Genomic DNA, 25642 nt, shown 5'->3' on the forward strand with positions numbered 1-25642 from the left:
GCCACTGGGAAAGGATGGCGCCCAGATGGCCCACCTCTGGACCACCTGCCCTGCCTCCTTCCCCTGTATCCCACTGCTGGCTCTTTGACTTTTCTGGGCCTTCTCGAGGGTCACAGCACGGTGGGCACCCAGAAGTACCCCCACGGGCGCCCAGGGAAGGACGGCCCCTCCTCGCCACCACTGACCTGCGCCAGAAAGCCCGGCGTGGGCTTCAGTGCTGTGCGTCGGGCTCTGAACAAAATCAGACCAGCTTTAGGACTGGGATTGGAGGAACCATAAAAGGAGAAGTGTGGACAGCAGAGACCATAAACGCACGTGTGGGCTGGGGCTGCGGGAGCGTGTGCACTGGCGTGGGGCGGGAGAGGGGCTGTTTAATTGAGGTGAAGGCTTGGGCCGATCCTTGCTGTTTGCAGGAAGCCCAAATAAGGGAGCCAGGAAAGGGCTCCGGGATGCGTGGGCCCTCGTTCATCCACTCTGTGCCCAGGCCGATTCAGTCATGAGACCTGGGGTCCACTTGTGCGGGCACAGAGTGCCTAGTTAAGTGGAATGGCAGGACAGTTAACCTTGGCAGGCCTGCCGGGAGCTGGGCGGCCTCCATCCGCCCACCTGCCCTGTCAGCTCCCAGCTGATGTCCTCACTTCACAGGTGGCTTGGGGATGTGTGGGCTGAGCTCAGGCAGGCGCAGAAGGTAGGGGCCAAGCCCTCGACATGCGACTCAGCTGACTGCGTGCCAAGGAACAGCAGGCCTCTGGGGGAGAGAATGCCTCCCATTTTAAGGAAAAGACCAGGGGATGGGGGAATGTTAAATATGTTGATGTAGGCACTTTCCTGGTGGTCCAGTGGCTAAGATTCTGTGCTCCCAATGTGGGGCGGGGGGGCTCGGGTTTGATCCCTGGTCAGGGAACTGGATCACGCACACTGCACTAAGACTTCGCCTGCCGTAACTAGAGATTTCACATGCCACAGCTTAAAGATCCCGCATGCCACAACTGGAAAAAAAATCGCATTGAAGAGCCCACAAGCCGCAACTACGACCCAGCGCAGCCAAGAAAAGCAATAAATATTAAAACAAACAAACAAACATGCTGATGTCTGGGCCACTAGGACACTCTGGGCCTGGATATAAGTTAGTCTGTTTGTTGTTTCTGAGTCGCCCCTGGTGATTGTCCTGAGCAGGCTGGGTTGAAAGCTCGGCCGTAACCCATCACCACCAAAGTGAGGGCCCCGTCATGCTGTCCCTCAGGCCCTGTCAGAAGGTCTGAGTGGGTTTAATGCCTGCCTGTCACCCTCGTGAAATTCAGCACCGTTGAACAAGGCCCCCTGCCTGGGAGCATCCTTCCTTCCACAGGCCAGGCTGCCGACTCGGGTACCCGGGGCCATTGCAGGCTTTCTGGACATTGTAAAATACAGCTTGCTGCTGTAGCCACTCAGGTTATATAACACGCAGTAATCAATCCAAACGAATAAACACAAAGCCAAGAATCAAAACCAGCCACAGCGTGAAACCCAGCAGGCGGCAACACCGCAGCCCGGAAACGAGAGGCCAGGGCAGGGCTGGACCCGGCAGGGCCCCGGGAGCTTCATCTGAGCCCTGATTACAATCATCGCCATGGCGATCTGGGGAGGACAGATGGCTGTGGGCCAACGGGGCCTTCCAGCACCCCCCACCTTTCTCCTTGCCTTGGAGAGGTCCCCTCCTTCTTCTCCTCTCTCAGGCTCCCCACTACCTGTAACCATCTGTGGGGGTTGAACGATAAGATCTGTTCACATCCTAACCCTTAGACGCTGTGAATGTGACCTTGTTTGGAGAAAGAGTCTTTGGAAACGGTATGTTACCCGCTTCGTATGTCTGCTTACTTCAGTCTGGCAGTCATATAGGTGCAAACACTTTCTGGGGGAACAATAATCTACATTTTCTTACGCTCCTTTGCACATTGTATGCTTTTGATGTCTTCTTTCTTGTTCAATCTTTTGTTCAATTCATGTTCAATCTTTTGCTGTTCATTGTGGTTATCATCACTTTTATAGAAAATTTATTTTTTAATCTGTGTACTGGCTTAAGTGATTTACTTTCCAACTATGATTTTCTCTTTCCTATAGCCTCTTGCTTCTTTTCTATTTAGTAAAGATCTTTCAATATTTCCTTTAGGATAGTTTGGTGTTGCTGTATTCTACCATATTTTTGCTGGCCTGAGAAATTCTTTATCTGTCCTTGTATTCCGAATGATTATCTTGCTGGGTTGCGTGTCCTCAGACTTTCCCTTTCAGGACTTTGAATATATCTCGCCACTCCCTTTGATCTGCAGTGTTTCTGTAGAGAAATTAGCTGACAGCCTTATGGGGGTTCCCTTGTAATTAAATCTTTGTTTTTCTCTTGTTGCCTTTAGAATCTTCTCTTTATCTGTAACTTCTACCATTTTAATTATAATATGTCTTGGTGTAGGTCTGTTTGGGTTCAACTTGTTTGGGACCCTCTGTGCTTCCTATATCTGGATATGTTTCCTTCTTTAGGTTTGGGAAGTTTTCAGCCATAATTTCTTGAAAGACGTTTTCAGTCCCTCTTTCTCACCTCTTCCCCTGGAATCCCTGTTCTGTGTAGGTTGGCATGCTTTATATTCTCCCATAGGTCTCTTATACTGCTTTTATTTTTTTCATTTGACTTTCTGCCTGCTGTCCTGATTGGGTAATTTCCACTGTTCTGTCTTCCAGGTCACTTATTCCTTCTTCTGCATTATTCATCCTGCTATTCATGGTCTTCAGCTCAGCTTTCATCTCAGCAAATGAGTTGTCTGATTTTTCTTAGTCCTCTTTATAGTTTCTAGTTCCTTTTCACAGGCATCTGCATTTCTATCATTTGCCCTTCTGAATTCCTTCACCTTTTTCATTATCTGCTTTCTGAACTCTGTGTCTATCAGACTGAGGAGGTCTGTTTCATTGTTGGTTCTTTCAGGGGCATTCTCTCCATCTTTTCATTGGGAGTGGTTCCTCTGCTTTTTCATTTTACTTATATTTCTCTTGCTGTATGACTTTGTTGTTCAGTTGCTAAGTCATGACTCTCTGTGACTCCATGACAAGTCACTCTCTGTGACTCCATGTCTGACTCTCTGTGACTCCATGAACTGTAGCACACCAGGCTTCCCTGTCCTTCACTATCTCCTGGAGTTTGCTCAAACTCATGTCCATTGAGTCAGTGATGCCATCCAACCACCTCATCCTCTGTCACCCCTTTCTCCTTCTGCCCTCAATCTTTCCCAGCACCAGGGTCTTTTCCAACAAGTTAGCTCTTCACATCAGGTGACCACAGCATTGAAGCTTCAGCTTCATCATCAGTCCTTCCAGTGAATATCCAGGGTTGCTTTCCTTTAGGACTGGCTGGTTTGATCTATGAGTTTAGGAGAAACAATTGTCTACTGTGGTCTTGGAGGACTATTTTTATGTGAGAGCATGCTTGTTTAGCCCGTGTGGGTTTAATATTTTCGGTGTGAGGGCTGTTTGGTATGGATGCTGCTGTCTCTTACCTCACTGTGTGCTGGCCTTTATCCCCTTGACAGGGGGTGTGACTGGTGTTGTGACCAGAGCTACAGCAGGTGGTGAGTGCAGTCTCCTCTTTGCTCTGTGGCTGTCACTGCCCTGTCAGGACAGGGTCTGCTCCCTCACTGTTGGAGTAGAAGCCCCTAGACCCACTTCTGAGCTGTGCTGTGTGGTAGGTGAGACAGTCCTGCTGGGGGAGTAGCCATGGAGAATTCCTTCCCTGGAGCCGTCCATCGGGGATGGCAAGGGTCCTGGCAGCCCCCCAGTGCTGTGTTCATAGGGTCACCAGCACAGATCTTACCCACTGAAGTCAGGACCAGGACTGCAGTGGTCGCGCACCTGGAGTGGCCGTTGGAAGCAGCAGGGACGCTGGCCCTGCCTCTGAGTGCAGGCGCCTACAGAGCCCAGAGTCTCCGAGGCCAGACTGTCCCTGCCACGGGAGCCCCCGCGGGCTTCTCCCGGAGCTCGAGAGGCGCCACGAGAAAGAGGCTGCTATGGTACCCTGCCCCTCCCTTTGTACGCCCCTTAGCAAGGGCGCTGCGCTTCTGTGGTGCCCAGGCGTCCTCTGCAAGCACCCCCGGTGAGGCCGGTACTGGGTCAGGAAGGAGGGGACAGGGCACAGGTTTTAAAAGAAAGAGCCGTTGAGGACACGCCAAAAATGGGCTGGAACCTACTAGGCCCAAGATGGCGGAAGAGTCGCCTTCCAGAGGACCCTGAGCCTCAGGACCCGTTCGCTGTAACATGTGAGCTAATACACACCCACGGGCGCCAGCACAGCTCCGAGGCCCAGACCACGAAGGGCCAAAACGTGGGCGGTGCCCCGATTCCTGGAAATCCCCTCCCCTTCCCCGAAATAGTTGGAATAATCCTCCCACTCGTTAGCCTATGAAATCACCCAGCCCGTAAAAACCAGTCACCCCATGTTTTGAGGCTGCTCTCATGTCATTTGAGATGGACCACACTCTGTGGAGTGTGCATCCCAATAAATCTACCTCTTAGCTATCACTGCCGCTCACGGACTTCCTTCGGTGATGAGACTAAAGAACTTGAGCGTGTGCTCTCAATGAAGACAGCGGTTTCCACTCCCAGCCCCTGGGTTCCAGTCTCAGTCTGAGTTGTGCGGTTTCAGCATCACAGTCCGGCCCTTTTCAGGCTGTCTCTAACCCCAGTCCTCTCCATAGGTCAGTCCTCTGAAGCCTGAGTTTCAGTCCCGAGCCTTGCAGGTACCAGCAGCCGCAAGTCTCGGGCTGGGGACCACAGACAGGTGGCGTGGAACCTCTGTGTGGCTCTCTGTTCTGGCTGCCACCAACTGGCCGCTGCCATCTCCCTTGAGCCTACAAGGCTCTCCCTCTGTCCCTGCTAAGGTCCCCGCCCGAGAAGGGGCTCCCCATGTGGGGGGACCTTTCCTCCTTTCCACCTTACTCCTAGGGGTGCAGGTCCCGTCCCGATTCCTTTTTCTCTTTTTGGTTTCATCCTAGCCGGTTATGTGGAGCTCTTTCTTGTACCTCGGGGTATCTGGTATCCTCTGCCAGCGTCCAGTGGCTGTATCTTCGGCAGGAGCTGGGCTCCGTGTCCTTCTATTCCGCCATCTCGACTCCTCTCTCTGTACATGTAATTAGGCTAAGGTTCTCTGGCTGAGCTCATCCTGCACCAGGCTTGGGTGGGCCTTCAGTCCAAGGACGGGTGTCCTTATAAGAGACAGAAGAGAGAGACAGGATATGTGGTGTGAAGATGAAGGCAGAGGCTGGAGGGAGGCGGCCATGAGCCAAAGGACACCTGAGCCACGAGGAGCTGGAAGAGGCAGGCAGGAGCCTCCCCTAGAGCCTTCGGAGGGAGGCGGCTCTGTTGATGCCTCGGTTTCAGAACTGAAAGTGAATATATTTCTGTTGTTTTGATCTACCTGCTTTGTGATAATCATCTATGGCAGCCTAGGAAAATGCATGCACTGTCCAACTTTCTATTTTACTTTGTGAAATGTTGTCCCTCTCAGAATTGGCCGAATCTACCCTGACCTCCACTGCCCCGGATACCCAGGCTTTTTCCAGGCTGCCCAAGGGCTTATGACGCTCCGGGCAATAGGGAGTAGGTCACTGGTGCCCACCCCCCCCATCACTGCCTTGAGTCCTTCTGTCCCCTGCCCCTGATGTCACAGGGCCTTGGCCTCAGGCAGCCCCCTTCCGACTGGCATCTGGAGACCCCCATCCTGGCTGGAAGTTCCCCAAAGCCCTGCCTCCGTCAGTGCAGTGAGCTCGCTGCAGAGGTGCCACAGAAGGTGATGGGCGAGTGGCAAAGAAGGCGGACGCTTACGCTAATCAGCTTTTCCCGAGCTCACCCCAGTGAATGATTCCTCTGCCTCCTGCCCACCCCTCTAGACTCACGTCTGCCTTCTCCACCCTCTCCCTGGCCAGGGGGATGCTCTGCTTGGACACCACCATCCTAGCCCTGCCCTCTGCTTCCACGGGGAGCTCAGCAGATTAAGAGAGAGTTCGGGGAAGGAGACTGGGTGTTCTCAGACCCTCCTGCCAGGCCACCTGGCTCACTGTGTCCTCCTCTCTAAGACTGCAGCTCTTGCTGGGTCCTCTCCCTGTAGACACCCCACCTTGGCTCCTGTCGCCTCTCCGTTCTCTCCCTGCATCTCCCACTGCTGCCTGCCCTGTCCAGTTCCACAGGGCTTGTCCACACTTGTGAACACTGCCTTTGTTAAAACTTCTTTAGCCTATAACCCAGTTTGAGGGGTCATTTATTTCCAGCTGGGCAGGGCCCTCATGGATCCTGTGTCCCTGATTATGTTGTTCATGCCTAACAGGAGTCTGGGGCTCTGCATACACCCTCTCATATCTCAGAGTCCAGCTGGAAGTTCCCACCAGAACATGAGCTCCAGAAGGTCAGGGCTTTGCTTTGCTTTAAATAAAATTCGCATTAAGATCACTGTGAGACAGAAACATAGTCCCGGGAGATCCAATACACTTTCTCTGGTCTTTCCCAGTAGTCACATTTTGCAGAACTCTACTGCAGTGTTATAACCAGGGCGTTCATGTTGACACAGTCCACCCATTTGGCTCCAATCAGTTTACCGAGTATGTGTGTTTCTGCGCATTTTATCACTCAAGCAGGTTTGTGTATCCATCACCACAGTCCTGGTACTAAACATCTCCAAACCACAATGGTTTTAATTTTATTTCTTTAGAAGTTTTTATTAATTGAACATCTTCAAGAATCTTTTAAAATCTGATTTCATCACCGATCTATTCCCCAGGGCCAGAACCACACCTAGAACAGGGCAGAAACTCGAAATGTATTTACTGGCTGAATGTTACGTGCTTTCATCCTCAGCACACCCTCTGTCTGTGGATGGAGCACTGGGGCTCAGAGGTGTCCACTGTGTGTCCAGGCGGGTGTGGATTCCTGCCAGCTTAGGTGGACTTGAAGCTCAGAATGAGCTGCCTCGCGTGGCCAGCACCATGGGGACCAAAGTGTGGGAGATGGCGTGCTTCCCTGCTCAGCTTCATCTGCGGAGGCCTGAACAAATCCTTCTCCAGACTCCACAGTCCAGCATGTTTTCCCGTAGCTGCTGCACCAGCCGGCATCCTCTGAGCTTGGCCAAGGCTGATAAAAGCTCTGGGCAGGACGCAATGGAGCCTGGAGCCCGGACAGCCTGATAACTGTATTCCCTTTGATGTTTTTCAAGTTCAGAAAGGACCCAGGCCCCTTCAGCCGGCCTTGCACGCTTGTTTATTTTTGTCCCGCGGAGGCCTTTGAGAGTTCCCTTCCCGAGTGGGACAGCCATCATTCCTGCTGTCATTACCCTATTGGAAACGTTGCTAACACGCTCTTCCAGCTCCAGCCGACTCCTCCCTCCCAACGCCTGAGGAAGACCACCCACGACGGCCGACTTCCCTCCATTTAATTTTCGTCTCAGGATGGAAGTTTGCAATTTCATCACAATTTAAAAAAAAAAAAGGAAAACAACCAAAAAAAAAAAAAAAACCTGGCCTTTCCTCTCCCAGTCCTGGGGAACATATCTCCCTGATGAGGTGGGTTCAGGAGCTGCCCAGGAACCACAAGCTTCCAAGCCACGGAGGATCAGAGACAAATTTTTCAAGAAAACAGAAGGTGCCCCCTTCTGAGCTATGTTCCACACGCACTAGATCATGATGAGATCGCTAGGCTGTGGTCTTCTCATAAACGCAGAGAGCACAGGGAGCCACAGTTCCTCTCCGAGAACACACATGCGTACTGCACTGGATGTTCTAAACACTAAGAGCCCCTCTGCAATGACCCTCACAGTTATGACGAGGCACCCACCCAGCCCACCACCCCCCGGCAATATCTCCCATAGGTTGCCTTTGGTATGTAAACTTCGCGTTCTATTTCCTTCCTTATTCTTTTCTTCCCTGGGGCTTTGTAAATCTGAGTCTAGATTGCATGCAGAGTATGTGTACACACACACACACATACACACACACACACACACACGCTGAAGTATATGCTCCCCCCCTGTATTTCCCTCCCCCCACTTCCAGCATTTTTACTTTCTTGATCTTTTGGAAAATGTTGCGACAGGATTTGACCGTAATGAGATTCGAGTGAGTGATCTGGCCCGAGTGTCGGCTGGCTTCCACCACTCAACTTGCTTCTTCTTCCTCCATCATGTCTCCCTCCCTCCTTTTATGGTTTTCTTTCCTTCCTTCAGGGCAGTAATAAATGATTTTTTTTCCAGTGAAGATTATTTTCCAGTTTACCTCCAATGAGAACATTAAGAGGGAGGAATAAGCCTTGTGCCAATCTCATGTCCAACAATTTGTGAGGGAAAAAGGTCTAGTCAAAGGAAATATGGTAGAAGTGAATTTAAGTCTATAAAATGATGCTCTATTCCATGTACATCAAAGGAAATATGAATTCCAACCACAATCATGCTCCTTTACCAGTATTTTGGGGCTTCTAGGTGTGACCACCAGAGGAGGCAATGGAAATCCACTCCAGTACTCTTGCCTGGAAAATCCCATGGATGGACGGGCCTGGTGGGCTGCAGTTCATGGGGTCGCTAGGGGTCGGACACAACTGTGCGATTTCACTTTCACTTTTCACGTTCATGCATTGGAGAAGGAAATGGCAACCCACTCCAGTATTCTTGCCTGGAGAATCCCAGGGGAGCCTGGTGGGGTGCCCTCTATGGGGTCGCACAGAGTCGGACACGACTGAAGCAACTCAGCAGCTGCAGCAGCAGCAGCAGCAGCAGGTGTGACCACATGTGCTGTACCCAGCACACACCCAGGGGGCGCCATTCACCTGCTGTGTGTGGGATGCAGAGAGGTGGATCTGTGTCCTGGGGTGGGTGCAGGGACCCAGTGTGTGCTCATACACCACTGACTGGTACAGGATTCAGTACAAGCCCTTCAGAAAGACATATGATGATTACTGCCAAAATTAAAGATGCATTTTCTCTTGGGTGCTGCAATTCCTCTTTGGGAAATTTGTCCCACAGTTAGACAATACTTGGGTTTAGTTATTTATTGCAGCACTTTTAGTAGCAAAATTTTGGAGACAAATTAGGTGCTGGTTCGTAGGGATGACTGGAATAAATGATGGGATGTCCCACACCACGGAAAGCGACACAGACTTAAATAAAGAGGCAGATCTCAACTCCTCACGTGGAACCGTATGACACATGGCTGAGGACCTTTGAGTGACAGAAGAGTATATACACTATCTATCCCCTGATGAGCTGGGGCGTGCTGGGCAAGTCATTTAACCCCTCTGGGTCTCACCTTTCTTACCTATAAAATGCAGGTGATGATAGCGTCTATGCCATTGGGCTGTTGAAAAGATCTCATGAATCAATATATGTTAAACATTTAGGACAGGGCTTGGCATATAGAAAGAGCAGTATAATCATTCCTTATTAATTCTTATGTCACCACCATCACCATCACCATCACCATTGAAAAGAAAGCAGATACAGGCATAGGTAATCCCTGGAGGAACATGAAGAACCGCAGGTGGCGGGGGTTACTGTTGTCAGGATACTGTTGGGAGGCTGAAGGTCAGGATGAGATAGAGAAGGACTCAGTTTTAACTTGTGCCTTTTGAATTTCTGGCAAATATCTGCATTCTCTATTTTTTTCAATATTTGAAATGAAAATTTGCAAACATGTAGAAAGGCTGAAGAACCGGACAGTGAACGTCCACGTGCCCACCGTCTCAGCTCTGTAATTCACATGATGTCCTACCTGCTTTGCTTTGCATCCACCCATCCATCGATCCATCCACCCATATAACCACCAACCCCTCTTATTATTTTTTAATGCATTTCAAAGTAAACTGCACATATCAGTGCATTTCCTGCTAATATTTCTGCCATGTGTCTCATTAACTGGAGTTCAGTATTTGTTTATGGATTTTCCTTTTTTAGATAAAATTCACATAGAGTCAGATGTGCAGCTCTGAAGTGTCCGTCTGATGGCTTTGACAATGCGTTATCTACTTGAAAAATAAATTATCTACTAATAAAATGTGGCTGAGAGAGAGAGAGGTGGATGGGGAAAGGGAAAGACAGAAAACGAGACAGACCAACCGAAACAGCATTTTGAACCCACAGAGAGAAGAAAGACCATGGAATTGACCTGATAATGTATCTCATGGAAAGGGATTTACAAGTAAGGGAGATTTGTACAGATGGGGCTCAGTTATGGACCATTTCTGTTCCCAGAAAGCTTGTCCCCTTTTGCAACCTCCAGGGCTAGATTCTCAGGCAGGAAGCGTAATGAGGTCAGGGGTGTTGGCATCAGCCTGCTGGATGCAAGCCTCTGTGCCTCTGCTGGCTGTGCCATCTTGGAGAAGTCACTCTGCCTTCCGGAGGACCTCAGCCTCCTGGTCTGGGAAGGACGCTGCTTCCTACTTCCTGGGGTTGTGGGAGGGTTCTGTGAGCTCCAAGACGCAGCATGCTTAGAAGACCATGTGGCATCTGGGGTGCTCCTTAACTCTTCTCCCTTGCTATATATCACTCATCTCCCTACCTTTGCTTTTAGCTTTTTTAAAAAAATTGAATTGGAAAGAACCAAACAATGCAAGGTTAAGATTTTCATCCTTGGGGGAAAAACGTCATCTCTCCTTACAGCCCCGCCGCTCTCCGCATCCTCTGCAAAAGTCCAGGGAAATGAGTCAGCCCGCAGCCTTCTGCTCTGATTCTTTCATTACTACGTGATTGCAGCATCCACTCAGTCTGGGGCCCAAAATCGAAAGAAAACAAAAATTCTTGAGTCATTTCCAGATACTGAATCTGACACCACTATTCCTCTCTCAGTTTTTGGCAAAACCTACAAAATGAGTGACCAAGAAGGGTAAACAAGTTTAGGTAAACACTCTATATACTGATTCATGATTTAAGTACATCAGTTAACATTTTGATTCATTTACCACAGTGTTTTAATGTCATTAAGAATGTAACTTCTTAGGAAAACTAAGAAAGTCTGTTTTTAGCCCAGACATGCAATTAAGGGAATTAGTAACATGATACATCATCCTCAGGAACTCCGATATAGTAAGAAATCTCGTGCAACCCTTTATAAAGACGTTCTTACAACCCACGCCAGAGTTCACCCAGCTTCAATCTGAGGGCAGCAGGGAGGGGAAAAAGGAGAAGAGAAAAAAAAAAAAGGAAATTGCTGCCCCAGCACCGAGCAGCAGTAAGAAAGGATTTGCAATCGTGTGCAGATACTAAATAGTCATAAAATAGGGGTTCTTTCTGGGGAATTAAGTTGCTTTCCTGTCTGGATCACAGTCACTCCCCAGCATTCACTCCAGCTTTGCGAGGACTCACATGTGTGAGACTGGAGAATATTTTCTGGGTCTGGGATTGGGAAAAAGATGGGATTTTTCTTTCTTTTAAGGGATTCAGACGGACAATTCCATCTCTGGCAAGCTTCAGCGTTTAGCTAGTTTCTGGGAGCTTGAGACCCGCTAGGTCAGGGTCTCTCTACCTGGGCACACCTGGGAGGGCCACCCTTCACGGCGTGGCTGTCCTGTGCAGTGTAGGGTGCTGGTCAGCATCCCTGGGCATCCCTACCGGCGGCAGCAGCACCCCTGCCCTCATTCCCCGGTCCAGGACGCTGATGCCCTGGTCCAGCCAGGTGAGGTCAGACCAACTTTCCACCAGCCTGACTTCATCATTCATCCATAAAATGAGGGTGTCCCCCCGACGCCTCTGTGGTTCTCCCTCAGGAGCCTCAGACCAGATCATACAAGTAGAACTCCCAGCTCGGTGCCCCACGCACGGTCAGGGTCAAGTCTGTGTAGCCTGGCACCTCTGTGAGGTCTCGGGTGGTAGGTGGCGCTAGGTGGGGGAGGGGAGGGGGGGGATGAGAGCCTCGGGGTCCGTGGAATCTGAGGCTGGCTCCGCTGCAGGCCTCACCGAAGGTGGTCCCTTTCACCCTCGTCCTTCACAGCTCAGGGTGCCCCAACCCACTGCCAACTGCTTGCCTGGCTGTCCCCCCTGGAGCCGCCCCTGGGTCCTCCAGCCCCTACGTCCCTCCTCCCTCTGAATCCCAGTGGTGAGAGCCTGTCCTACAACCGCACATGGCCTTCTGTCTTTCCCTCCCCCATTCTTGTCGGCATGGACCCTCAGAGCCTGGCCAGAGCAGACACTGGCCTCACCAGGCAGCTGAGGGAGTGACCCGGACCCTGGGGATCTAGACTTGAACTGCACACACAGGACAGATGCCCAATCAATGTGGAACATGAGAGGCTGTAGGGATGAGATGCCGCGCCTGTGTCTGGGTGGTCTGTGCACTTCTTTCCAGAAAGAAAAAGTGAAAGACAGAAATGGTCTGGATTTTACAGGAACACTGTGAGGATTACCTTCCTGGAGGGCAAGGGTCACCATCCCACCTACTCATCCATCCACCCACCCATACAACCTGAGTGTTCATCCATCCACCCATCCAATCGTCTAGCCAGCCACCCACTCAGCCACCTATACATCCTATCTGTCCATCTGTCTCTCCAGTCATCCATCCACCCACCCACTCACTCACCCATCCATCCATCCATTTCCAAAAGTGTATTCTGACCAGGTGCCAAGCACTGCTCGGGTAGGCTTTGAGGGTGCAGAGGTATTCCGTCATCCATTATTTCAGAACCAAGCCTGACCCAGGGGAAGCAGCATGGATGTTTGTTGAATAAATGAGTGTTTGTTGAATGAATGAGTGAATGGATGGGTGAAGAACCAGATGGCGTCTGGGTAGATTAGTTCCAGGAATCCCAACCAATAGGATTGCCTCTGGCCTCTGATGTCCCAAACCTTTGGCTCTGTCTGCAGCTCCCAGGCTCCTCCAGGCAGAGCTCAGCAGTGGGGGAGGTGGGTGGACAGATGTCATCCCAAACAAGCAGAGTGCTTTCTAAGGGCACTTGGGGCTGGTCAATGCCTGGGGAGCACGTTCTTTCTACACTTATGGACACTTCCCGAAATGACCCCACACCCACAATGAACTTCTTCACCCTTGCCATTTGGTTATTAACCCTCAGTCCAGGTATCAGTGTAAAGCAGTGCTTTGGGGAGCTGGGCCACCCATTGAGGCCAGCTCATTCCCTTCCCTAAACAGCTCAAAATCTCCCTCCTTTTCCCAGAAAGTCCATCATCAAAAGAAACAATAAGACAAGCTGGCCACACTGTAATGCTTGTTAACAAAGACATACAGCTGCACTCGACATTCTGGGGAAAGGCGAGGAGCAACACTGGCCTGTCCTCTGGCCAGTGGCCTGTGAGCAATTTGAACTGAGTTTATTGAGATGGATGATTATCAATGTCACTTCGTGAATGTCACGTCGGTTGACAGGCTGGAATGGGGCAGGCCTGAGAAGGGCCCAATCAGGACAAACAGTGCTCCCTAAATGTGGAAAGGATGGAGAAGGGGTGGGCTAACCAAGGCATTTACAAGTCAAATGGGTCATCCTAATGGCAGGTGGCTCGGCCTCCAGCCATCCCTCTATCAGCACTCCTGGAAGACTCTTGAGGAGCCCAGACTCTCAGCTCTTTCACCTCATAGCTGCAGGCAGGCTAGGCCCACGCTCTGGGGAGACAGGTTAGACCCTCCAGAGCTGAGTCTGCCCAGTAATCACAGCTGGGCCATCACTCTGGTTGGCTCACCACTTCCCATAGGATCCCAGGGCTGGCTGTTACCACGTTGGCATTTTGTTCATGAGGCTCCTGAAGCTTATCAAGACTCAAGCAATCTTACCAATCACACAGCAGCGCTGGGACTGGACCCCAGTCTGACACCCCCAGAGGAGCCGAGTTGGGAGGTGGTATAACCTGGTGCCTCAGGACTGGGGATGGTCAGCTCCTCAAGGTTGCACCCCCCAGGTTGGGGACGGTGGGCCAGCCATCCATTCTGCGGATGTGGGCAGGGGAGCTTGACCAGATGCCCATGCTTTGCACTTCCAATGAGCAGGCTGCCATGGCGGGATTGGCAAGATTACCTAGGGACGGCCAGGAAGGTGGACTGAAAAAGCATCTCTCCTCACAGGGGAGGCAGGAGGGTGGGGAAGACAAGTCTTGGGAGTTCTGCCGTCTTAGAGAGGGTCTGTGGTATGTTTATGACCATCAGAATGGGGATCCACCTCTGGCGGCAGTTTGAGAAGTTGCCCCAGTGTCCACCGTAGGCAGAACACAGACCTTTTGAGCTACAGCAGGGAGACCAACTTCGCTCCAGGGAAGGAAGCCCAGTGCCTAATGTTAAAGCAACAGAAATGCCTTTAAAGGGCAAAGTGAAAAGGCTTCTTCAATCTAGCAGAGTTTCTTCTTTTCTTTCGATTGGCTTTTCTTTTCATGACCCCAAATATCAAGCCTGGGATGGAAGATCACTTCAAATCTCATTTTATAGTATGGATGTTTTCTCTCGTTGTTTCCTAGAGCACAGATCAACTTCGGATGAGTAACTTACAACTGCAGAAACTTGACACCAAAGCGCCAGCGCTGGGTGGCAAATTTCTCCGTGACCACAAATATCCTTTCTCCTCAAGGACCAGATTGGAAGCATTTGTGTTGCGTGTGCCTCCCATCCTCAATCAGGCAGGGTGGGGCCTCCCGGTAGCAGCAACATGCCCCATTCTAGATCCTTCCCTCAGCGTCGTCTCCCTGTCACCAGACGCACTGTCCTCCTTGTCCTGCTTTTCCGAAGCGCCGACAGGTTCTTTAGTTCCAGGGTGTGAGACCCTCCTTGCGTGGAGAAGGAGGGGCTTGGCTCATAGCTCATGCTCACAAATATCCCAGGACCCCATCTGAGCGCCCTGGCTCTGTGCGTGGTGAGGAGAGAATGGGGATGAACTAGGGCCCTCGCCTCCATCATTTTGTGCCCAGCTGACCCTGCCATCCCTAGCCTTCAATGCCTGCCCTGTTGGAAATTTACTTCTGCTTTGCAAGTAAAGGGGGACCAGGCTGCTCAACTCCAGGGAAGCTCACCCCCACCACTGGCAGAGTAGTGCAGAGGAACTGAGAAAGAAGGCTGGCATTCACCCCTTAGCCTCTGATCCTTTTTATTCTCTCAAAACTGTTTTATAAAAAAATCACAAACACACCGGGCTTCCCTGGTAGTCCAGTGGTTAAGAATCCACCTGCCAATGCAGGAGACATGAGTTCGATCCCTGATCTGGGAAGGTTCCACATGCCAAGGAGCAACTAAGATGGTGTGCCATAACTCCCGAGCCTGTGCTCTAGAGCTCAGGAGTCTCAACTACTGAAGCCTGAGCACCCCAGAGCCCCGTGGTCTGCGACGAGAGAAGCCACAACAGTGAGAATCAGCACACTGCAATGAAGAGTAGCCCCTACTTACTGCATCTATAGAAAGCCCATGCAGCAGTGAAGACCCAGCACAGCCAAAAGTAAAATTAAAAAAAAATTACAAACATGCAGAAAAGCTGTTGTTATTTAGTCATTGTGTTCGACTGTTGCGACCCCGTGGACTGGAGCCCACCAGGCTCCTCTGTCCAGGGGATTTCCCGGGCAAGAACACTGGAGTGGGTTGCCATTTCCTGCTTCGGATCTTCTTGACCCAGAGACTGAACTCACGTCCCCTTCTTGGTAGATTTTTTTACCACTAAGCCACCTGATAAGCCCACAGAAAACTTACAGTGAATACCAACGTATTCCTGAGAGTCTGCAATTGTCAGCATCCTGTGATTCTTGCTTGATCACTTTCCTTCCTGCCTCTCTTCCCTCCTTTCATCCTTTCCCATCCATTCGTCTTTCCAGCCAGCCTCCCTAATTGTTTTTTTTCCTAATTGTTTTTTTTTTTTTTCCTAATTGTTTTTAATAGCCTACTTTTGGAACAGTTTTAGATTCACAGAAAAACTACAAAGATAGTACAGAGTTCCTACATACCCATACCAGTCTACCCTATTGTTATCATTGGACATTAGCATAGCACATTTACTACAATTAATGAACCACTATTCACATGTTATTATTACAATTAACTAAAGTCCATGCTTTATTCAAGTTTTCTTCATTTTCATGGAATGCCCTCTTTCTGGATCCCATCCAGGAGTCCAGATGACAAACATTACATCTCCTTAGACTTCTCTCAGCTGGGACAGTTTCTCAATCTCTCCATGTTTCTGGTGACCTTAACAATTTTGAGGGATACTGGTTGGGCATTTGGTAGAATGTCCCTCTGTTGGGACATGCCTGGTGTTTGCTCATGGTTAGGCTGGGATCCACACTGTTTTTGGATGAATGTGCTAGTCAGTTTATGAGCCCCTTTTGACAAGTGGGGATGAAGAAAGTGCTCCCCTATCTGTATCACGAGAACGTTGAGGAACAGTGGCTAGGTCTACTGTTGGGGTGCATGCGTGCTCAGTTGTGTCTGACTCTTTGCAACTCCATGGACTGCAGTCCTCAGGCTCCTCTGTCCATGGAGTTTTCCAGGCAAGAATACTGGAGTGGGTTCCTATTTACTGGTAATTCCGGGTTGAATCCCAGCTCCATAATTCACAATTGGCCTGTCGTCAAGACACTGTTTCCTTAAGCCTCAGTTTCTTCTTCTGTAAAATGGGCGCAAATGGTCTCTAGTGTAGACAGTGTATGAGGGTTTCATGCAACTAACTCACAGGGAGCCCCACCAAAGATTGGCTACCGTTCTTGATGTTACCAATGTCCAGTAAGGATGGTCATTCTGATAAAACCTTCAGAGGTTTCTGTGGTCCCTTTCAACAGTGGGACAGTTGGAAGAGATGTAACCTAGCTTTTGAGGATGGCATCAGGCCTGGGTCTGACTGTCAGAGCAACGTCCCCTCCCTGCCCTCCCACCTCAGCAGAGGCTGGCCTGCAGGACGTCCAGCCTCTTTGCTCTCAGCCCCACGTCTCCAGCAGGGAGCTCTTTAATCCCTGGTCGCTTCTCTGGCAGGCAAACATTTTCCTAATATTCAAGGGAGGAACACAGTTAATCCCTGGTCCTATTTTATTATTGCTGCAAATATTTCTTTTTTATTGGCATGAAAGGAGATAAGCCTGGTGGAGGAAGAGCCAGGGCCCCCAGGGGAGAGCCTCCTTCCCAGCCCCCTGGGAATCCCAGGCATGTGGCATGCATTTCCCAACTGCAGCGGGCAGGCTCCCAGGCAGGCTCCGCACGGTCTTCTGGCCCCGGGTTGATTGCTATAAAACCAGCGTCAGGCAGCCTGAGACCACGCAGGGCTGGGGCGGACATCCTTCTGGAAACTTCTTTGCACGCAGGAGGCCTGTGACGCCATTGCCAGACACATGTGAAATCTCATTTGTGAGCGGACTTCGGTTTCCAGAGATGGAGAGAGCCAAACCCACGTCTCCGCAGTGGAAATCTGACCTTGACGGGGAGGACACACGCGGACTCGTGTTACCCAGGCCTGAGATCAGGGTGGAATTCTTGGTAGATAATAGATCCTGGAATGTCAGGGCTGACAGGAGGCTTCCAGGCCACCTCGTAACAGCCGCGGACGTTTACAGCATTCTTACTGTGGGACAGGCTCAGGGCTAAGCATGGGGGAGCCTTGTCTCCAAGTATCCTCCTGTGCTGTCTGTGAGCTTTATTGTCCCCATTTGAGAGATAAGCAAACTGAGGCCCAAGCAACAAGTCACTCATCCGAGACCCCACAACTAGAAGCTGAGGCAAGGGGGGACAGAAGGGGTATTCAACCCTGGGTCTGTAGGTTCTGAAATTTGCTTCCTCATAGGCACCCTACAGCCACCCCTTGCAGAGCTCCTTGGCCTGGGGAGACCAGAGGCCCCGGAATCTGCATGCAAAACATTGTGCATTTTTGCTGCGTGAGGATTTGCAGGGTTTCTGAGGGTTTCATGTTCTCACAAAGGTGAAGGCCTTCCGAACCCCTCGTTTTTCCGAGAAAGGAGTAGAGAGGCATTCAGATTGCCATGGTGACCCAGCAGTCGTGGTGCAGGCCTGGCCTTGGTTCCCCCAGAGCTAGTGCAGTGTTCTTCCTAATACCATTTGTGTGTGAACATTGTTTTCAGATCATTTTTACAGAGTTAAAAAAAAAAAAATTCTCCGGGAAACACACACAGAAATGTGTCCGGCACACGTGCAGAGCTCCATGCACTATGGGCAGTGAACACATCCGTGTGACCCTACTCTCATCAAGAAGGAAAATGGAAGCAGCAGCCCCGAACCCTTTCCCGGTTGGACACTGCTCCCCAGCCCCGACTTCCCCTTTGGCGTCCTGGGGTGCTTCCGCCTACGTGGAGCCCTATGTGGACGGTCTCGGACCGTGCACTGTCTCGCCATAGGTGAGACGGGTCTGCTGCGGCGCTGGGGCATCTCGAGGCTGCTCATGAGTCCTCGCTCCCGCGCAGGAGCTGTGGGTGGTTTCCGGTTCCGAACTGAGGGTGGTTTCCGGTTCCGGGGCTACTGTGGTTTCCGGTTCTGGGGCTGCTCAGGGGGCTTGTACGTTTTGCCTCCCCAGAGCGTGTGCACCTAGAGGTAGGACCACGTGGCCACCCGGCGAGTGGGACGCCCGGCTCTGGAGATGCCGAGCCAGTTTCCACAGGCTCGTTCCCACTCCCACCAGCAGCTGTTCACGCGGGTGGGCGAGGGTGTGACGCATGTTCTAAAATATAAATAGAAACCTGACTGCATTTTTGTCCTCTCCTTTGCTTAAGGCACTTTTCTGAGTCACTCTCATTTCCCGACCCCGTGACACACTCCGAGCCAGAGGCCGGACTCAGGCGGATACCGCCAGCCCAGGGCCAAGACAAGGGTTGGCCCGTGAGCTTCGGTGCTCACTGGGGAGGGGGCTCTCAGGGAGAAGGCGCCTCGGAACTGAGCCTCCTTTCTCACTCTTTTCAGAGGCTGCATGGGGGATGGTCTTGGGGACAATCACATGCTGACTTAGAGCCACAGAATTTGGGGTGGGAAGGGCTGTTACTGGTTTGGATGAGCCCTGCATGGGGCGGCAGGGAGCTCACTTATATCTGCAGGGACTGAATTACCAGGGCTGATGGCACAACGGCCCACCGCTGCCTCCCAGCCGGTGCCCCCGCGGGGAGCGGCAGCTTTTTGGTGGTGGCCGGTACCTGCCCTGCGCTGGGAATCTGATCAGATCCCGACTTTACACGTGATCCCTGCCAGCCTCGCCCGCCTGTCCATTAAGAACAGAAGATGGCTTGCTTCAGCCACAAGCGGCTCCTTGGGTGGCCTGGGAGTCCTGGTGTGCAAACCCCTCCCCCTAGCCCACCCACATCTGGGGGAAGGTGGGGCACGGTGGGGGGGTGGTGGGGGGACGCAGCAGGCCGAGCTGCTGAGGACTGATACCTGGCCGTGGTCACTCAAGAGACCCCAGCAGGCGGGCTCCAGCCCCTACCATGCCCTGCTGGCAGCCCCCAGGCGCTGAGACTGTCTCCGCCTCCCCCTTGACCCACGCCCCACCAGATGGCAGGGAAAAAACGTCTCTGGACCGAACCAGAGGTTCTCTGCCACCCACCCCCAAACCAGATCCTCATTCCATACTTCAGGACTTAGTAAGTCATTTCCCTTTTTCTGGGTCGCCCTGTGTGGGTCTGAGCTCCAAAAATGCACCGTTCTTACTCACTCAGGCAGCCCCTGCCTGCCCTCTGCACCCTGCCTCTGGAGCGAGCAAGCTGAATCTAAGCTGCAGCTATCAGAAGCCGTGCCCAGGAGTCTGTGCAGAGAGACACTTTCCCCCTCTTTGCTGCAAACTCTGCAGGGTTTGGATTTCTCTGTCCTTGCTACTTGGTCCCCTCTTCTTTCTTCTCTGCTCCCGGAGTTTGTCTTTCGCCCCACTGTGTCGCCTCATCCCCTCAACCTCCCACCCGCCGGCAGGCTCTTCTGCTACACACAGGCGAACACCGCCTGCCCCCCCATTTGCAGAGAGTTCCAATCAAATATCCGAATTTGGGCTGTGCAATTCGTGGTGGGAACACAGGCATCCTGTGGATGCAATTCACTTGGTTCTAACTTGAGAGAGAGAGAGAGAGAGAAAGAGTGTGTGTGTGTGTAGGGGAACCAGGGTTTGTTTCATTGGCCTAAGATTATGAACAAACACCCATGGATGCAGCCACCGCATGGACTGCATAAGGGAATATATGTCCACACACTTCTTCATATGTAGGGTGACTATTTAGCTGATCGTCTCAGGCGGGACACCTCTGAGAGAGACTGGGGTGTGACCTGGGCTGTCCCCTTGCCCTTGCGCGTGGCAGGCAGTGGTGTGTGGGGGACACGGTCCCGTCTGGGCTCAGCTCTGCCAGTGCTGGATCGGGGCAGGGCCCAGCTGACAGTGTCAGCTCAGGGTCTCAGCGAAGCCACACTTCTCAGCAGCTTGTGGGAAGGAGGGCTGGTGAGATAAGGGAGCAGGGTAGTCACATAACTGTCAGCGTTTCTTGATACGATGCAGAAATATTTCAGATCGCGTCTGCGACACCAGAAATCCAAATGAAAGACCTCAACACTGTCAGCCATGGGACACATTTCCTGCCTGATGTGGATTTTTTTTAAGCCCTGATGTAGATATGTCAAAAACGACAGGTCCTCAGAATCTCTCCCTTTGCAGCGGGCGCACTGCTTCATCGGACGTGGAGGGAGACAATTATTTGCACAGTGAAATCAGCTGGCCATTCGGCGAGTGGGAGTCTGGCAAGCCGACCGGTCCCTCCCTGGTCTGCCGGGCTCCAGCGTGGGGCTCGGATAGTGAGTCTGCCCCCAGTTACTGGGGCAGCCGTGGTCACCACACTGCTGCAGTGTGCTGGGGTCGAGGGCAGGGGGCATGTCGTTTGAAATGCTGGCTGTTCTGAGGGGGAGTGAGAATGCTCTTTGTGATCAATTAACACCTCCCACATTTGTCACCTGTTTGGAATGATGTGAAGAAGCTGAGTTGCTTGCTGTTTACGCTGTTACTTAATGAACCAACTCCCCTAACGCCAAAGGAGGGGGTGTTTATTCATAAAATCCCACATGAGGAGGCATTCATCAATCCTGTTGGAGTCAGTTATCGTGTGTGAGCTGCTGGTGAATTCTCCTTGCTCATTTCGGTTTGTGCTATGCTGGCATCGTAGTACACCTAATAACATCTGTTTTGGAGGGTGTGATCCTACTGCATGGGACTGGCACCCATTTTGGACCTTTAATGTGCATAAAAACACAAACAGATGAACTATATCTTGAGTGGCATTTGCATGAAAATAAGCTTTCAGAATGCCTTTGCCGATCAGAAGTTTGCCTTCAGGATGACCGGGTTATTTCTGTGAGTTGAACAATCTCTTTAATAGTTATCAGTTGAAAGCAAAACCCACAGGGAGGGAAAGAGAGACTCGAAAGAGGAAGGATGGGCTTTTCTGCCCTGGCAGTTACTTCAGAATCTGTAGCAGAGAAGCAGAGAAGGAGAGCCGTTCGAGCAGCGTGAAATGAAAATGCTCGCTCGCTCCCGATAAACACACAGAGAAATCGGCGGCTGTGTGTTATTTCCAGGGTGAAGTGCCCTGGATTTCTTTATGAATCTTTTAGGAGAAATCGGGCACGAAGGCAACCAGTTTTCAGTTAGTTTTAAAATGTACATTCACAAAAATAAAATAAAATAAAATGTACATTCTCCACAGAAGAAACGAGAAATGTCTTTATAAAAGATGACATTCTAACCAAATAAATGTGAGGCATTTTTCTCACCTTGGCAAACAAGCTTTAACTGTGTTTCCCTTTGAAAACTAGGAAAGCTTTGAAAAGTTTACAGAGGTAACTTTTTTATTTTCCCAAAGCTTTCCTTTTCATTTCATTTACCTATTTCATTAGTGTGTGTGTATGTGTGTGTGTGTGTGTGAGAGAGAGACAGAGACTTAAGAACTTCAGAACTGAAGCATAAGAAATTGTCCCAAATCTTTGTAACTTCTATTTCCTTGAAAATGCCCCCAGAAAATGTTTTCTTCCCATTTTTTTTTCAAGATGCAGTGTTCTCTCCAGCTTCCCCACAAATCCTGAAATTCCTTTGTTTAAAACAGAACAAAACAAAACAAAACTTGTGGCTTTTCTCAAAATGACAAACCAAACACACGGCAGAACCTGAAATCCCCAGAACACAACCCGGACCATAAAGCTTCTGACTCAACAAGCAGGTTTTATGGAGACCCCAGTAAACCAAAGGATGGCAATAAATAAACAGCCGTCGCGCTCCCCATGCAGCCGTGTCTTCGGAACCTCGGACATCTGAAGGCAAAGGAAGGACCCCGCGTCTTGCGCAGTTTGGGAGATGTGTGGGCAAACTATTCGAGTGGCTGAGCCGCCTGATTCCTTGCAAATAATCTGGATGGAGTGAATGAAGCTGGGAGGTGTAGCTAGTACACCATCCCAAAGCATTTTTCCAAACTGCCACCTCAAACACGTATGTGAATATTTGGAATACATAGAAGGAATAAATACAATCAAGCCACTAGCAAACATGGCAGCTGGAGACATTAAAAGGACGTTAATCCTGAGGATGTTAAAAGGCGTTCAGCTTTTCAGAGCTGCCTGGTGCCCGGATGTGAACCTAATACTTCCACAGACAACATAGCCCGTACCCGCTTGCTGACTCTGGGTGGAGGCTCCACGTGGAGCCGGGACCCCCAGGGGTCTTTTCCCAACTGGCTCTTTGCCACCTCGTGACACCGGACAAGTCACCCGACTTCATCCAGCCCTCAATCCTGTGTCTGAAAATGGAGACAATCCTCTTTTTCTTTTCTGACTCTGGGGATGCTGTGAGCACAAGATAAAAGGGGGAAGGGGAAAGGCTCTCCGCATGTCCTGCAGGGGTGAGTCTGTAGGGCTTCCCAGTGGACCGGGAAAGCCAGTCCCACCCTCTCCTCGGTCCTTCCTGGCAGAGCGACTGCTTCCTTGGAGCCCCAGTGACCCATTCGTTTTCTCTGCTGTCAGCCCCCTTCCAACTGCCTGGAAAGACGTTGGCTTGGGGTGCTGTTTTCCTTCTTGGGTCAGGAAGCAGCTTCCCCCTGGAAGGGTCCTGACATCACTCTGGGTGTTCCAGGAACTCCCTGGCATGTCTGGAGGGGAGTTCCCTGGGCAGGGGAGCGCACTGAGCTAATGGACATTCCCCATTTTACCCGAGGTTCCCTGGCCCCCAGACTCTCCCACAGACCGGGGCACACACTTGCACGCATGCACACCCTTGCCTGCATCTGGCACAGACAGGGAACCATCCCAGGCAGCCATAGCCCCTGAGCAGCAGGAAGACCGGGGCTGGTGAGGCCCAGCCTGACGCAAGCTCAGCAGCTGTGTGTGTGGACGCGTGCAGGAGACAGCAGGGCACTGGGCGGTGCCATCCTGGGAGCGGCTCCCTCACCCCTGGGTCTTTGGAACCTGCCTTCTCATCTGACCTGCCTCCGTCCCAGCCCAGAACTCAGCCCCTCCCGGCAGCAGGCACACCAGCTTACACGTGAGGCTTCATGTGTCCAGCGGGTCCCTGGACAGCACTTCATTGTACAACTGAGTGTCCAGGCCAACGAGGTCTGGACCCGCCACGCTCCGCCGTGGGGCTTGGCATCACACAATGAACCCAGTCATTTCACAGTGCCCCAGGGCAGGCAGATCAGCCCCCCAAGCCCGTGAGTCTTCAATTTAGTTGGCAGCTCAGCTCCTGACTGCCCTTTCAAACACTCTCCATGTCTGGGGTAGGGCTTGGAGGGGCCCAGCAGGGAACTCTGAATTCAGGAGCCACCTCCCCTTCTTTTCAGCTGTCCCATGGCCCAGACTTGGGCTTCAGAAGCCCCGTCGGCAAAATGCCATGTCAGATTCTATCTCCCAGTTAAACTGCGCCATCCTGGCACTTGTCACAGTGTGATCTGCTAGCTGTGGGATTATCTGATCTATGAGGGTCTCCCCAGCAGATACTGGGCTCCCCGGGGGAGGGGCTGGCCCACTGGCTCCCCTGCCAGCACCAGGCCCAGCACAGAGCACGTCTGGAAAGGATTCAGGCTGAGTGCGAGGCATCTGGGTGTGTTGCTTGTGGGGTACCTGTGTGTGTCTGAGTGGGAGAAACTGAGAGTTAAAGAAAGGAGAAAATCCACAAACACCAATGGTTGTTTCTATTATTATTATTACTGGATGAGGCTCCCGCTTCTAGATTTGTAAACCAAGTTCCAGCCGGTGATGTGACAAGAGTGTGTGGAAGGCCCATGGCTGACATTCTCTACCCCGGGAAGCCCCTCGCCCATGTCTCATTATTCAAACCCCAGCCCATTCCTTTTCAAACACTATGCCTTCATATGCGGGATTTGCCTATCTTCCTTGGTCCCAGAAAAGCTCCACGTTCCTGGGAGGCGGGCACCAGCATCTGTCTAATCTCTTGGGGCGCCTGGCAAGACGGATGGCGCCAGGGGACCCAGCTGGCTTCTGACGCCTCTGCCCTGCAAGCCAGGCCAGCAGGCAATGCCTGGCGTTTCATGGGGCTTGGGACTCTCATCCTTCTTGATGAGACCATAAACGTGTCATTGCCCCACAGGGGTCCACTCTGCCTGGTGTGAGCCCTGGATGGTCAGTGCTGAATAACCAAAGGGCGGGGCTAATCACCCTCTGACTTCTTTTTATAGACGCCCTGATTCCATAGCCTGGCGGGCGACTTTCTGTCAAGCCTCTGGCACCGGCCTTGCCAGCTATGGGTCTCCTCACCTCTGAGCACAGGCAGGCTGGGAGGCTGGGTCTCTCCATCACCCGAGGCTCCAGGCAGCCTGGCGGGGAGAGTATAGGAGGAGCCAGTGTCAGGAGCTCAGGGACAGTCATCTTGTCCCGGCAACAGCCCCAGATTTATGGACGGCCCCCTTCCTGAGCAGGGCTGGCTGCTTGAGAGGGCTCAGAGGCACCCTCTGCTGAGAGATCTGCAGCCCAGTCACAAAACAGATCACTCCTCTGGCGGCTCCTGGAAGACTGGAAGCCCACGCAGGAGATCATCAAGGTGTTTATTTGTTCAAGTACAAATGCCCCAGGCATCTGGCCATGGGGCCACCTTAATGTGAGCCCTTTGGTGCGGACAGCTTGTTATATCCTGCATGAAGCAGGAGGAGTGGAGGTCCCAAGGGGCAGAACGGGAGGCAGTCAGCACAGCCAGGAGGGCGGGACTCCTGATGGCTCTCCCATCACCTGACCATTAGGCAGTATTAGTTGGGCACTTGCTATGTGCCAAGGAGTGTCCCAAACACTGGGGCCAATGGGACAAGCTTACAGCCTAATTAGCAGAGACGGGGGAGACCATCCCAGACAGAGGAACTGGCTAGTAATTGGGGAGCAGACAGGAGCCTGAGTGGCAGGAGCTCAGGGAGAAGCAGGAGATGGGCCAGCAGGGCAGGCGGAGGTGGACTGATGTGGGGTGAGGGCTTGTGGCTCAGGGGGTTGACCTGAATCTTCTGGGTTCACCCCACTGCTGGGTAGAGGCCGGGCTGAGGGGCTTGCCTGGCAGCCAAACTGTGCCATGGGTTAGGGTGGTGGATTACAGCCCAACGGACTTGGAGACTCACAAACCACCCATGTAGCATCTTGCATCATGGTTAATTTCTTCCAGAAATCCAGAGAATTCTATCATATCTGTGTTTTCCTTAACACAAAACTAGAACATCTTCCTTCCCAAACAATACAGT

General features: G+C 51.6%; 1 long non-coding RNA gene across 1 annotated transcript in view; it reads right to left on the bottom strand.

Moving 5' to 3' along the window:
• LOC139177051 (uncharacterized) overlaps positions 1-25642 on the bottom strand; it is a 246873-nt gene that overhangs the window by 194503 nt on the left and 26728 nt on the right. The window lies entirely within an intron of this gene.

The sequence above is a fragment of the Bos indicus genome, chromosome 18, assembly GCF_029378745.1.
Source record: "Bos indicus isolate NIAB-ARS_2022 breed Sahiwal x Tharparkar chromosome 18, NIAB-ARS_B.indTharparkar_mat_pri_1.0, whole genome shotgun sequence".
Lineage (NCBI taxonomy): Eukaryota > Metazoa > Chordata > Mammalia > Artiodactyla > Bovidae > Bos > Bos indicus.